We start from the raw sequence: 14,211 nt of genomic DNA, 5'->3' as shown, positions 1-14,211 counted from the left end.
CACAGCACGCTGCATGCTTGTTTTGACGCTGGTGGTGGTCACGTCGAGCACAGGATTTGAAGGTACATCGGTTCTTCATGTTTCAGACCCCACAGAGGTAATGTGTTCACCTTCATTTCTCCTTCGTCTGGTCCAGGCAATGACCCATTTAACAACATGAAATCTCTGAGGACGAATTAATTCACGTGTAGGGCTGCACATATACAACCATGTGATTTGCACGTTCATCTGTGCTACCACATGGAACCAACAAGTGTCTGTGTTTACAATGTTAAAACTACGATAGTTGGCAAATTACTTGCACTAGACTCCTGAACAAAGACCACTGACATTCTGATGTAGTGTACTTTGATTGTGGTACTGTCACTAGGCATTGTTCCATTGCAATGTTTGTCCCTTTTATAAATAAATACAAGTTTGAGACTCTTAACACTTTGTGTATGGGCGGCAAAGGCTAATATGTGAAATCTGCATATCAATTGCTTCTTCTGTTAACGAAATATTCGTGGGTTTCACCCTGTATTCCTCGTAATGAGTCCTAATTTCTCGTATCTTATTTTCGTAGTCCTTACGCTGCATGTATTTCGGAGGAAGTAGAATCGTTCTGCATTCAGGTCCAAATGCCGGTTCTCTATACTTTATTAGTAGCGTTCCTCGAAAAGAACGTCGCCTTCCCTCCAGGGATCCTCATTTGAGTTCCCGAAGCATCTCAGTGATAGTTGCATGTTGTTCGAACCCACTAGTAACAGATCTAGCAGCACGCCTCTGAGGTGCTTCGATTTCTTCCTTTAATACGAGCTGGTGGGGATCCCAAACACTCGAGCAGTACTCAATAATATGTCGCACTAACGTCCTATATGCGTTCTCCTTCACAGATGAACCACACTTTTCCATAATTCTCTCAATAAACCGAAGTCGATCATTCGCTTCCCTACCACATTCCTCACGTCCTCCTTCCGTTTCATATCGCTTTGCAACGATACGTCCAGATATTTAACGATGTGACTGTTAAGCAACACATTACTAATGCTGTATCCGAACATCATCGGCTTTAACTTAAAATCTTCTAGATTTAGTGCTACTTACCATTGATTACACCAGGTAGAAATCTTATCTCCGTCATCTTCTATCCACTTAGAGTCATTTAATTTCTACATCTTCCCGTACACCACAGTATCATCAGGAAAGTATCACTGATTGATGCCCACCCAGTCCGCCAGATCATTTATGTATATGGAGAATAATAGCAGACTTGTCTCATTTCCCTAGGGCACTCCTGACAATACACTTGTCTATTAGGACGTAACACCAGCAGCAGCGAGTACTGTTTGTATAAAGCGTTTTTGTACTTATTTGCTGCGCTTAGCTTTTAAATAGTTTTTCTGGGAAAACCTAGCGTAGTTTTCGCGTCTCGTATTTCAGTGAGTGTTTCTTGATTATCAGAGTAGCTCATCAGAAAATTATCTTGGGAATTTGTCACCGTATAGAGTAGGGTAAACATAGTCATGTGTAGGGACTGTGGTTGTTGTGAGCGGACGCAAGGAGAATTGGCCACTTTTCGGGGGCAGGTGGAGGCTTTGTCTGTTAGGCTCATCGAGCTCGAGGCGCAGGCGTCGGCTCGTAGTGGCGTTGGGGCAACTGTGGTGAGACCTATGCCTACTTCGGTGGCCTTGGAATCACATGGAACCCCTGATGTCGCTGCGTCTTCCGGCAGCCATCACTCCAGGGTGAATGGCGGACAGTGGTGGGCTCGCGCGTGCCTGGCCGAAAGGCGAAGGTGGGATCTGGCCGCGTGGCAGCTGCCTTACCCTTTTCCAACAGGTACGGGGTGCTTCCTAGTGGTGATGACATCGTTTCCGAGCCACCACAGGATGCCTCGCCTGTTGGGCCAGTGGCCGATTCTCCGGCAAGGTCCCGACAGTCACAGAGGGCGGGCCTATTAGTTATAGGGAGCTCCAACGTTAGGCGGGTTATGGAGCCCCTCAGGAAAATAGCGGGTAGGTCGGGGAAGAATGCCAGTGTGCACTCGGTGTGCTTGCCGGGGGGTCTCGTCCGTAATGTGGAGGAGGCCCTTCCGGCAGCTATTGAACGCACTGGGTGTGACCGGCTGCAGATAGTAGCACATGTCGGAACGAATGACGCCTGCCGCTTGGGTTCTGAGGCCATCCTTGGTTCCTTCCGGCGGCTGGCTGATTTGGTGAAGACAACCAGCATCGCACGCGGAGTGCAAGCTGAGCTTAATATCTGCAGCATAGTGCCCAGAGTCGATCGCGGTCCTCTGGTTTGGAGCCGTGTGGAGGGTCTAAACCAGAGGCTCAGACGACTCTGCGACTATAATGGTTGCAAATTCATCGACCTCCGTTATTGGGTGGAGAACTGTAGGGCCCCCCTAGACAGGTCAGGCGTGCACTACACACCGGAAGCAGCTACTAGGGTAGCAGAGTACGTGTGGCGTGCACACGGGGGTTTTTTAGGTTAGAGGGACCCCCCCTTGGGCGAAACGATAAAATACCTGACGGCTTACCAGAGAGGACATTATCATCGTTGATAAAGAACGTCCGTCCTCAGAGACCAAAATCAGGAAAAGTTAACGTAATATTGGTAAACTGCAGGAGTATCCAGGAGGGCAAGGTTCCTGAATTAGTATCTCTTATTGAAGGAAATAGTGCGCATATAGTATTAGGAACGGAAAGTTGGTTAAAACCGGAAGTGAACAGTAACGAAATCCTAGACACAGAATGGAATATATACCGCAAGGATAGGATAAACGCCAATGGTGGAGGAGTATTTATAGCAGTAAAGAATTCAATAATATCCAGTGAAGTTATTAACGAATGCGAATGTGAAATAATCTGGGTTAAATTAAGTATCAAAGGTGGGTCAGATATGATAGTCGGATGCTTCTATAGACCACCTGCATCAGCAACCGTAGTAGTTGAGCGCCTCAGAGAGAACCTGCAGAACGTCGTGAAGAAGTTTCGTGATCATACTATTGTAATAGGGGGAGACTTCAATCTACCAGGTATAGAATGGGATAGTCACACAATCAGAACTGGAGCCAGGGACAGAGACTCTTGTGACATTATCCTGACTGCCTTGTCCGAGAATTACTTCGAGCAGATAGTTAGAGAACCAACTCGTGAAGCTAACGTTTTAGACCTCATAGCAACAAATAGACCGGAACTTTTCGACTCCGTGAATGTAGAAGAGGGTATCAGTGATCATAAGTCAGTGGTTGCATCAATGACTACAAGTGTAATAAGAAATGCCAAGAAAGGAAGGAAAAAATATTTGCTTAACAAGAGTGATAGGGCACAAATCGCAGAATATCTGAGTGACCACCATCAAACGTTCATTTCTGAGGAAGAGGATGTGGAACAAAAATGGAAAAAATTCAGAAACATCGTCCAGTACGCCTTAGATAAGTTCGTACCGACTAAGGTCCAAAGCGAGGGGAAAGATCCACCGTGGTATAACAATCATGTACGAAAGGTACTACGGAAACAAAGAAAGCTTCATCATAGGTTTAAGAGTAGTCGAATCATAGCTGATAAGGAAAAGCTGAACGAAGCGAAAAAGAGCGTAAAGAGAGCAATGAGAGAAGCATTCAACGAATTCGAACATAAAACATTGGCAAACAATCTAAACAAGAACCCTAAAAAGTTTTGGTCATATGTAAAATCGGTAAGCGGATCTAAATCCCCTATTCAGTCACTCGTTGACCACGATGGCACCGAAACAGAGGACGACCGAAGAAAGGCAGAAATACTGAATTCAGTGTTCCGAAACTGTTTCACTGCGGAAAATCGTAACACGGTCCCTGACTTCAGCCGTCGCACGGACGCCAAAATGGAAAATATTGAAATAAACGATATCGGAATTGAAAAACAACTGCTATCACTTAGTAGCGGAAAAGCATCCGGACCAGACGAGATACCCTTAAGATTCTACAGTGATTATGCTAAAGAACTTGCCCCCTATCTATCAGCAATTTATCGTAGATCGCTGGAAGAACGTAAAGTACCTAGCGACTGGAAGAAAGCGCAGGTCGTTCCCATTTTAAAGAAGGGTCATAAATCAGATGCGAATAATTATAGGCCTATTTCGCTTACGTCAATCTGTTGTAGAATAATGGAACATGTTTTGTGTTCTCGTATTATGACGTTCTTAGATAATGCAAATCTCCTTCATCATAACCAACATGGATTCCGCAAACAGAGATCATGTGAAACTCAGCTCGCCCTATTTGCCCAAGAAATTCACAGTGCCGTAGACACTGGCGAGCAGATTGATGCCGTATTCCTGGACTTCAGGAAGGCATTTGATACGGTTCCGCACTTACGTTTAGTGAAAAAAATACGAGCTTACGGAATATCGGACCAGGTTTGTGATTGGATTCAGGATTTCCTAGAAGAAAGAACACAACATGTCATTCTTAACGGTTCAAAATCTGCAGATGTAGAGGTAATTTCGGGAGTACCGCAGGGAAGCGTGATAGGACCTTTATTGTTTACAATATACATAAATGACTTAGTTGACAACATCGGTAGCTCCGTGAGGCTATTTGCAGATGCCACGGTTGTCTACAAGAAAGTAGCAACATCAGAAGACTCGTTCGTACTCCAGGAGGACCTGCAGAGGATTAATGCATGGTGCGACAGCTGGCAGCTTTCCCTAAACGTAGATAAATGTAATATAATGCGCATACATAGGGGCAGAAATCCATTCCAGTACGATTATGCCATATTTGGTAAATCATTGGAAGCGGTAACGACCGTAAAATACTTAGGAGTTACTATCCGGAGCGATCTGAAGTGGAATGATCACATAAAACAAATAGTGGGAAAAGCAGGCGCCAGGTTGAGATTCATAGGAAGAATTCTAAGAAAATGTGACTCATCGACGAAAGAAGTAGCTTACAAAACGCTTGTTCGTCCGATTCTTGAGTATTGCTCATCAGTATGGACCCTTACCAGGTTGGATTAATAGAAGAGATAGACATGATCCAGCGAAAAGCAGCGCTATTCGTCATGGGGACATTTAGGCAGCGCGAGAGCGTTACGGAGATGCTGAACAAGCTCCAGTGGCGGACACTTCAAGAAAGGCGTTACGCAATACGGAGAGGTTTATTATAGAAATTACGAGAGAGCACATTCCGGGAAGAGATGGGCAACATATTACTACCGCCCACATATATCTCGGTTAATGATCACAACGAAAAGACCCGAGAAATTAGAGCAAATACGGAGACTTACAAGCAGTCGTTCTTCCCACGCACAATTCGTGAATGGAACAGGGAAGGGGGGATCAGATAGTGGTACAATAAGTACCCTCCGCCACACACCGTAAGGTGGCTCGCGGAGTATAGATGTAGATGTAGATGTAGATGTAAAACTTCTGCAAGTCACTGGAAATCGGTAAGGAAACTTCGAAATCACGAAATGTGGACTTTTACCCAACTCGAGATTTTACGGTTTGAGGAAATACCATGCTGGTGTTGGATACTACAAACTCGGCGGCGTTTTTTCCCCAAATAAATTCCAGCTACAAATCTTAAAGACATTGTTCAATAGTTCCAGCTTCCTTGACGGTTTTCAGCCCATATTGGGCATAGCAAGTAGCCACTTGTGGTGACTCGATGGTGCCGTATTATTATATGATTATCTAAGATATACTATTATTTTAGGACAATGCTCCAGTAGAAAATTGTCGTAAAGAGGCATGAGCTGTTATTATGTTAGCAGCAGTTTGTGTTAAGACAGTTATGTTAATGTGGCACTATGGGATTTAACAGCTGAGGTCATCATTCCCCTAAACTTTGAACTACTTAAACCTAATTAACCTAAGGACATCACACACATCCATGCCCGAGGCAGGATTCGAACCTGCGACCTTAGCAGCAGCGTGGTTCCGGACTGAAGCGCCTAGAACCGCTCGGCCACCACGGCCGGCTATGTTAATATGCCTTTCATTGTCTTGTGGCATGTTACCGCACTTATTCACTAGAATGCTATTCGTAGAACTATCGTCATTCATTAGTAGTGTGCCTATGTGCAACGACGAAGGTCGGCTGGTAGAATTAACCCTATAATCTGTTAGAGCGTATGACGTAAGCTGGAGTTTTATTTGCATATAATAGCCCCGTTTTTGAATGATGCTTCAGATAGTGGTGCAAACTTTGTTACATGAAGTTGTTAATGTTTGACCACCTTAATGACCGTATGCAACAGCGTTTTAACTGTTCGACAGTCGTATAAATAAGTATATGGTCCTTCAGTTGCACTCGTAGGCTTGTGATAAATATTTTATCGTAGATATGAAGTAGTTTCCTGACAAACGGTGCGTTGTAGCTAAATGTGGGGAGCGCCACGTATGGTGTGCAGGATGTACCACATTTGACGACCGTGCGCCTAATATAACAGATGTAATGGCGGAGGACATACGGTGCCATATGTAGTTTTCTTATGATCGAAACTGGCTTATGTCTGTTGAAGTTATTTTTTTTTTTTTTTTTTTTTTGATCTTGACGCAGCCGCGGGGCTAAGACGTTTTTCGCTTTTAAAAGCTTATGTTAGTAATGTTATCACATACATAAGTTTAGAAGTTTATGTGTAGATTGTATTACTGGTCTAGTTGTTATTTTGATCACTTTTTAGGACATCTGAAGAAGGCTATATTATTATAGTTGAAACCATTGTCAAGATTTAGAATAAACTTAATTAGTGCTACTGTGGGCTGTTTTTCATTCGAGACTACTTCATAACTGTTACAACATGCTTCATTTAAAACTGCTTACTGTATTGAAGTTCCGGTCTGCTTCCATAATTTTTACCCCCTCCCTGACATACACTATTCTTTCTATTACAAAACTAACCATTTCTTGAAACTAAAGAATTTACCCTGTCAACTGATGTCTTCTTCTAGTCAAGTTGTGCCATAAATTTCTTTGCCCCCCCAATTAAACTTCTCATCAATAGGTATCTGATTGATTAGTCTAATCCTCAACTCTTCAACATTCACCTCCAGCGTCTCATATGAAAGCAAATTCTTCGATCAGATCGCACAAAGATTGTTCTAGCTGCTTCGTTGTGAACTGCACTTGTGTCGTCTGTCCTTGGGCTGTTGTCTTTCCCTTTTACGACCCTTCTTGTACCAGCGATGATGTTCGTTTTCTTCTTTCTTTCTTTTCTTGATGATTTGATCTAGGTAACGTAATCTTTTAACTTGCTGATTGATTTATCCGTACTCAGCTCCTTAATATACCACGTTAAGAACTCTTGCGAATTGTAGCACCTACATCGTCAAACCCATCTGAAATCTGGTTTCGCAGGACAGAGCGGATCAGTTTGTGGGAAGGGGCCCAAATCAGTTGCTGCTAGTTGCACAAACATACAAACTTTATTTGCTAAAAACACTTAATCACACATACCCATAAAGGAATTCAGAAACAATACGGCTCAAGGCCATAATACAAGTTATTAAAATAGCGTTAAGGAAAACACACTGCTGAAGGCCTTAGTTACAAAATAGAACTGAGAGGTTACGGGCTGGATAAGGTGAACTCCAGTAAGGAAACTTTAAAAGACTTTAAACGAAGATCTTTCAAATTTTAATTTAAGTAGGCTGAAGACCTAATCTTAAAATTTTTCACATAAGGTTCAGCTGAAGGCCATATACTGAAGATATAACAACTCAAGGCTTAAGGCCTGGATCATAAATTAAGATAGAGAAAAAATTTCCTAATGATGACTTTTTTACTTCAAATGACTGAAGGCCGTATCTTACAATATTTCACACAAAGTTCGGCTGAAGGCCACATGCTGAACGTTGAAACAAACTAAATTCATACATGACTGGAGGCCTCACACAGTATATGAGACAAAAGAAAATCACAGTCGCAAATAACAGAAAAGTGTTGCTCAGAAGTGTTCCAAGGGTCGATCTGGGGAGGAAACTCTAACAACAGATTAGGTGAGACAAGCAGCAAAGTGAAACACTAAATAAGTGGGTGGCAGCACGACCTAGGGACGGCTGAAGAACTAACCAACAACGTAATCAATTCCCCTCGACCCAACCAACAGCACGACAACCGAAAATATCAGCAAGGACGAAGATCGTAGCAGCACTATGTCTTGATAATTGGTATTTAAGCACAGTCAAGGCAGAATAACCACTCGAAGAAAGAAAAGGACAACAACATCAAGCTGTCGAACTAGACGCCGTGCTGGACAGCATCAACATAGCGAGGAAAACACACTGCCAGAAAACTACACTAACGACCAGGGCAGGTAACTGGAACATTAACAGCCACAAGGCAGAAGATACCGCTGGTGCACTTCACTAAAAAGTTACAATCTTTTCAATAGTTAAACACCAAACAGGAAAACGGTTGCAAAATTGCCGATTCCAGCACACCATACGTTGCTGCTTGCGGGAACAGCCCAGGAAGCAACAACTGGCAATGAACGAAGAGATGTCACAGCAATTGAGGTTTCGTAACACGTTAACTGATTACTCAACTCCAGTATCTGGGTCCGGTGGTTGACGAACTTTGCAGCTCTCGCAGCTAGTACCTCACAATTCCGACCGCGCGTGCACACCACCAGCTGTCCAGGGCTGACTCACACCGCGCAGACTTCCTCGCTGCTCTGTCGCAACTGACCGACTACCCACACACACCACCACAGGGAAAATATGGCGGTCACACGAAATATGGTACAGCACTACAAATATCGATAAACACTGCTGCTGCCACTGACGGAGGCATGTGAGCAACTCGTTCAGTAAGTAAGGGAGCAATAAGGCCCCGCCCGATGGTGAGATAAATCCAAAAAAAAAAAAAAAAAAAAAAAAAAAAGGCATCAGCGCGAGTGGCTCACCTTCTTTTCAAAAAAACTAGACGTATTCGTCTTCATGGGGCTACCCCTACCGTTAGTTATAAGAAAGTGACCAAATTTAGTCGCCATATCGCTTTCCTTTATTTCCATGTGACGGGTTTGTGGCCAGCTACCCACCTTCAGATCACCTGTTACATGTTAACAGAATCTTCCGTCGATTCTCGGTAGAACAACATTGTAATAAATGAAAATCACCAGTCTGGTTATTTATACAATATATTGTAGAACAAAAGTAAACTAGTGCTTTTCATTTATGATTTGTTACAGTTACGGGGTAGCCTGTCGAATGTGAAACCGAAAGTCGATTGTGAAAACTCAAAGCTCATACTCGGATGTCATGATTTACGTGGTCACTCAAATATCATGATCTGTGGCAGTGAATTTTCATTTCCACATTCGACATGTTACGCTGTAACTGCATCAAAAGTTCTGAGGATGGGCATCTGGCCCCGTAACCAGTATATGGGAATAAGGGAAAGTGATTAGGACTCTTGTTTTTCTTCATTTTAGTCTCACGAATTTTTAACAAAGACACTCTCTTCTATTGACACATTACCACTTTGTACTGTCCTTGACCGTATATTATATTTATCATCTCTGCGTAGCACCACATTCCATGTGCTTCAAATTTCTTCTATTCAAATATTCGCATCACCCGTGGGTCCGCAACAAATAATGATTTTCTCCAGATATAATGTTTCAGTAGGTTTCTTCTCGATTCCATATCAATTGTGATGCGAGCAGAGCAATTTCATTGAAGCAGGATATCTTTGCTAGTAAGAATATACATCAGATACCTTCATTTCTTCGCCTAACTTTTGCAATGTCACTTTCCAAAGACATACGCAGTTTCACCGGGTTTGCTCTGCTTACTTTACCTAAGCAGTCGATATCTAACTATTACAATTATTATTAACCACCGGTACGTGTACTCATATACTGTTAAAATCAATCGGAAGTGTGTATCCGTTCTATACACTCCATTTCGTAGTCCTAAATCTTTTCTCATAATTTCATTTACATTTGTTTATTTTAATTTCGGTTACGTCACGTGCGATCTACTGGAATATTTCCCAATAAGTATTTTATTCTTATTACGAAGGGTCCATTCAGTTATCTAGTTCCTTCGTGTAAATACAAATTAGTCAACGATGGTGAGAAGAAACTGTTTGCTGAGAGAACTGGGACGTCACAGAGGTACACGGGTGTCACGTTATCAGCGGCGTCATTGAATGCGCTGCAGTGAGTGGCAGTGCAAGCGTAGGAGTACATATCGGCTGTGTTTCAGAGGGCGCTACTATCTGACCCACCTACCGCTGCACGTGTAGAGCGGATCGAAAGATGTCGACCCTGATACCGCTAATGTCTCTGCCTGGTCATCAGAGACGACGTCAGATTCGGGCGATTCTGAAAACAGATAGAAACGTCAGTGGTGTAGACACGGCGTCCGCGACTGTGACACTGATAACGAAAAAGTTCGCAAAACAGTAGTACGCTGTTCACAGGAAGCGGTGAAGCCTCCAGAAACGCCCCTATCATTGCTGTGTGTTCCTTTCTAAATAATTCTATTTTAACCTACTGAAACTATATTACATTTTCACACACACGTTCTCAATAACTGAACCACTTTTCCGCTATAAGTTTGGGATGTGGTTTTAATATACTCATAGCCTGATCTTACTGTGAATCCCTTTTCCATGTGAATGTCGGACTTACCCCTATGCAACAAAATTATTTCTTCTTTCCCTATGTCCACTTCGAGAACTGAATTGTTTCCGCGGATTTTATTTCCTTTTTCTTTTCCATTTTCTTTTCTTTTTCTTTGCTCAGGATTTATATTTTTTTCTCTGTCGCCGATGTGTTCCACATAATTTCATGATAATAGTCAACATTACAAAAACACATTGCAAATAAATATACAACGACCACGCCTTCCACTTCTGTTGATTCCTGTTGTCTCCCACTTCCCTATGCCCCATAGACTCGGTGGTGGTGAGGGGGCACTGTGGCCAGGTCTCGGGTTTCGACCCATGCCCACTTGCCCCCCCCCCCCCCCACCCCCAGCCCCCACCAGTCCATTATCCCGACTTAAGGGAAAAAAAATGTGGTCAGCGCGACAGAATGTCAATCCTAAAGGCCCGGGTTCGATTCCCGGCTGGGTCGGGGATTTTCTCCGCTCAGGGACTGCGTACTGCGTTGTCTTCATCATCACATCATCCCCATCCGGCGCGCAGGTCGCCCAATGTGGCGTCGAATGCATAAGACATGCACCAAGGTGGCCGGACCTGCCCCGTAAAGAGCTTCCGTAGAATGACGGCAAACGCATATTTCAAATTTTTTCTTTGCTTATTAAATTGTTTACTGAAAGACACGACCTGCGGAAAACGTGAGGCACCTAGAATCAGAGGAAGAAAGGAAATGGGATATGGGAGTTGTTTTCGTGATTAAAAGATCGAGTAGAAAACGCAAAGATTATTCCACTTATGAGAATGACGTTGTGGCCCTTCTAGCCTGGATGGACGCACTGATGGGTTTGGGAAGAGCGCCACAAAACCCTTGTACCATCTCCCTGAGTCAAACTGGCTAACAAATGTTGTAATTGGCCTTTGATATCCAGGATACTAGCACTAGCACTAGGACTTAATTGAGGTTCGAACTGGTCTCACAGATGTTCTGCTGGCGACAGATCTGGTCGTCATGCTGACTACGGGAATGCCTCAATATCACGCAGGAAGTCCATAGAGACACATGCAATGTATGGACGAACGTTGTCCAGTAGCACGCTGGTAGCACGAGACTGTCGCATGAGAGGTAACACGTAAGGGCGCAGACGTCTATGATGTACAGTTGTGCCACCAGAGTTTCTTCGGTCACTGCGCGCCGTGTTTTGAAGTATTCAATGGCTCCCCACATCATGACGCCATGAGTAACACCCTCTCCAAAACATCTGAAGAACGGGACCTCTCCCCACGTCGGTTCCATACCCGCCAACGATGATCATCTAGAGCAGTGTAAATCGATGATTCATTGCTGAACACAATGCGATTCCATTCAGCACCATGGCACAACACCAAACGCTGCCGCCCGTGTTAACGACAGCCCACACAGCGGACAATAATTCCCTCCCACCAGTGGTCTAGGATGACACAGAATTAGCAGGGAGTGCATTCTTTGATCTCGGATGGCTGGCGCAGTTGTGAAGCGGCAACGATGTGCTTTATGCTGAATATGGTGATCCTCCCTTGTGGTGGCCACGTTTTGTGGACCGGAAGTTTGACGACAGGTATACTTGGTCTCACGATCCCTTGCACTCAAACATCGTGCCACTACCACATCCAAATGGCCCACAAATCTTCCCATGGCTACAGCAATACTTTCTTTCATAGGTAGAAAGTTGCATTTCTTTATTTATAACAAAACAAGAGAAACGACACCATTTCAAATGCCCATTGTTTACAGAACACGATTGATGTTAGACAGAATATCATATACAGCTTTACTCATTATTTCTAACAAATTTTTCTTTGCCAAAGAAGCTAAGTATAGCTCAACATGCCGAGCAGAATATGTGCCTACTTGGTGCCAGTGAGACACCTAATAGATTAGGCAGATTGACAGGTGCGTCCCTTCAAGTGACAGGGGTGTTCGGTTCCATTCGCTGCTTGCCCTTGAGGAAAAAGTGAGGCGGTGTAGCAGGGAAAGTGTTTCTAATCACACATCAGCGCAAAATGGATGGTAGCTTGTTGAGGAGGATGAAACAAGTGCAGCTTAATGGTTGTTGTTGCTCGTTGCTGATTCCTGCCTAATCATCTAACTGGGGTGTCTAGGAAACCTCCTTTCTCGGATCGCTTTATTACAAAAAAGTAGCTGACAATGCTTAACTCTAAGAGATACATAGATGTGTCGCAAGCAAAGGGCGACATAAAATATAAGGAACATTCTTCAGTGTGGACAATGCTACATCGTACAAGCGGAATGACAAGTCTTGAAGGTAAAATGTTCAAATGTGTGTGAAATCTTATGGGACTTAACTGCTAAGGTCATCAGTCCCTAAGCTTGCACACTGCTAAACCTAAATCATCCTAAGGACAAACGCAAACACCCATGCTCGAAGGAGGACTTGAACCTCCGCCTGGAGCAGCCGCACAGTCCACGACTGCAGCGCCCTGGACCGCTCGGCTAATCCCGCGCGGCTGTTGAAGCTATTCTTGCACTTAGGCGCGCCCAGTCAGGCGCGGTGCTTATGTTCTCTTCGCATAGAGGCCGCTGCTGTCGTGTTTTCGTCCTGGAGAGGGGTCGGTCAGCGTGCGATTGGCTGACGTCTTCCTCACAGCCCTCTCTGCTGTCTCGTTCCCGACTGGTGTGCCGGCGCTTGACTTTACGCCGTAATACTCGTAACAAGTGACGACGCCACAAAGCTATCTTTACTTAGCGCAAGATTGCGTGTGTCACCACTAACGTCAGCCAAAGCAGCTAGACAATGTAGCACCATCTCACTCACTGAACATCAATACCATTCTTATCGTACAGTTTATATGGTTACCATCTCACTCACTGAACATCAATACCATTCTTATCGCACAGTTTATATGGTTATCTGCTCACAATGATTACAATATAGTTGCTGCAAATGCAATAGCAAGACAAAAGAAAATATCCTTTAGGAACATTACGAATGTAGGTTGTGAACGTTTGGGAATGTGGGTCTCACGGGAAGCGTGCACGTGATAAGTCCCTGCAGTCGAGCTATCCTCTGTGCCCTCAGTGACCATGTAAGCAGGAGATCCTAGGTTCGAGTCCCGGTCGGGGCACACATTTTTAGCTGTCCCCATTGAGGTATGTCAACAACACCTGTTGGCAGCTGAGGGTTTCGATTAATTACGATTTCTCAAAAGAAAAGCATCTTATGAATGAGATCAACTATTTGCAGTACACCTATGACGGAGAGAATCAAAAATAGAAGATGTTATCTATACTGAGCGAAGGGCGGGGTCTCTACGCGTTTCCCAGAAGGAAGTTAGTGTTTAATGTCCCGTCGAGAATGAGGTCATCCCAGACGGAACACAAATTCAGATTAGGAATGGATGAGGAAGGAAATCGGCAGTGACCTTTCAAAGAAATGTCACCAGCATTTGCATTAAACGTCTTAAGGGAAGCACGGAACACTTAATACTAGTTGGTCGGACGGGGATTTGAACTGTCGGACTCCCGGATGCGAATCCAGTGTACTATATTTCTCAAGTTCTTGCAGTTTGCTCTTAATTTTGTTCTTGATACTTTCACTCCTTTAGGCCGTCAGAATATTTGTATGATA

Source organism: Schistocerca americana, chromosome 7 (assembly GCF_021461395.2).
Source record: "Schistocerca americana isolate TAMUIC-IGC-003095 chromosome 7, iqSchAmer2.1, whole genome shotgun sequence".
Classification (NCBI taxonomy): domain Eukaryota; kingdom Metazoa; phylum Arthropoda; class Insecta; order Orthoptera; family Acrididae; genus Schistocerca; species Schistocerca americana.
The sequence above is the reverse complement of the archived record's forward strand: the minus strand, read 5'-3'. Positions refer to the sequence as shown.